The sequence below is a fragment of the Ursus americanus genome, chromosome 27 (genome assembly GCF_024610735.1).
Source record: "Ursus americanus isolate L20-20 chromosome 27, mUrsAme1.1.p, whole genome shotgun sequence".
NCBI classification, from domain to species: domain Eukaryota; kingdom Metazoa; phylum Chordata; class Mammalia; order Carnivora; family Ursidae; genus Ursus; species Ursus americanus.
Window position 1 is genome coordinate 27,465,970 of NC_142153.1, and position 1,905 is coordinate 27,467,874.

A 1,905-nucleotide genomic window follows, 5' to 3' on the forward strand; every position below is an offset into this window, starting at 1 on the left:
TTTCCCTTGAGACTTCCCCTTTGATCCACAGATATTTAGAAGTGTGCCGTTTGGTGATTGGGGATTGTCCTCTCATTTTTCTCTTTTGAATTTCTAGTTTGATTCTGAAACCTACAGTAGCTAGAATTAGATATTCAATATATAGACTTCCTGGCAACCAGAATTTCTCTACAAGGAATGAATGTTCAAACTTATTCCTGTTGGAATCGGAGAGTTGTGTTCAGACTACACTAAATCACATATCTAGAGACAACCTACTTAATTAGCAAACTTTAGGTAACATATAAATTGATGAAGCATTTCTTTGACCTTTTGGAAAGCTGTTACTTTATAAAGCATTATGCATAAATTATATTATTATCCTAATTCACTCATTCAGACTGCTGACTTTATCATTAAAATTTCTAAATATATCTAAACCTAGTGATAGGAGAAAACATATGTAAGAATCCAAAAGACTTGTCTTGAAAACCAAACATTAAAATCAATTCATTTGACCTCTGCCCAAGGTAGTAATTGATTTTTGTTTATTATGATGTGACTAGTGTATGTTTTCAAGAAAGCTATGATTTATTTGGGGCAGATAATAAGAATAAGCACATTAACTGCAAGATGTGACAACCCACCGTCTAATAATTGAGGAGGACAATAATAAGTCACAGTACATGTAAAATCATATTTTTCCACGTAGCATGTATGAGGATGACTTTGCATTAAGTTTCATGTCCCCGGCTTCATGCAATGGTGTATTGCACAATTCCTTGAAGAAAGAATTTTCTCAAAAAATTGTTTGAATGAACTGTTACTCGAACATGCTTACTTTCAATTACGTGGCAACAACTTGAGTGTAGGTCACGTGACTGTTTAGTGACGTATCTCAAACATACCACAGTGAAAAAAGAAATACTCTGACTTCATCAAATAAGCTTGAATTACAAATTTATTTTTTTTCACTTTGTTTCTTTATTTTTATTTGTTTAGATTATCGGGATTCCAGCTGCCGTCCTCAGTCGTCAGCACGGGATCTATCCTCACGCTGTGGTTCACGACAGACTTTGCCGTGAGCGCTCAAGGCTTCAAAGCCCTGTATGAAGGTAGGACATTCCTGGGCTCTGGACACACATGCTGTCCAGACCATCTCCTACTTGCCACTCAGGATTAAAGACCTTAGTGCAAACACAAGCTGCTATTTCAGAGGTGGTTTGATGTTATAAACACTTGACTTTTGTGGAATATATTTATGATTACAGAACACTGTCTATTATAACTGCCGAACTTTCCAGGGCAAGCCATGTGTTTAAAATTTTGCTTTATGGGTGGTACTCTTTTTAGTTGGAGAAGTGGTTTTTCTTTTGACATGTGGTGGAGAAGTTTTGAAAATTTTGAATATAACAGCGCTGCTTTTCTGTGAAAAATTCACTTTTAACTCAGGAGTGTTTTAAGAATTTAATTCTTAAACTTTTTGCTGGACGGTAATCCTGTTAGTGCTTAAATAAAGAGAATTCCATGACAAGAGTTTTTCTTGTCAAAGCTGAAACTTTTAATTGAGAGGATTATTTTGGTTTTTCTGTTTGATCATTGCAAGGCATCGGGATTTTGTTTGTGTTTTCAGATTTTGTGCCTAGGGACCCTTTGGAGTCTTGATGTTGTTGAACTACTGTTGAACTTGGGGACAGAAATTTTAAAAAGATGAAAGAGAATCCAACCTTTGGGAGAGAAAGTAATAAAAACGAACCTTTCAGGAATTCAGTTTTAAGAAATTACCGGTAATTCTTTAAGTGTAAACGCTGAGGTGTGTCTGTTTTCGCCTTGTTTTTCAGAGATATTTAAGATTTTCTTTCCTGTGTAATCCAGAGACTATTATTTTTAATATAAGTACACTCCAGAGCCTGTGAATTGAAAATA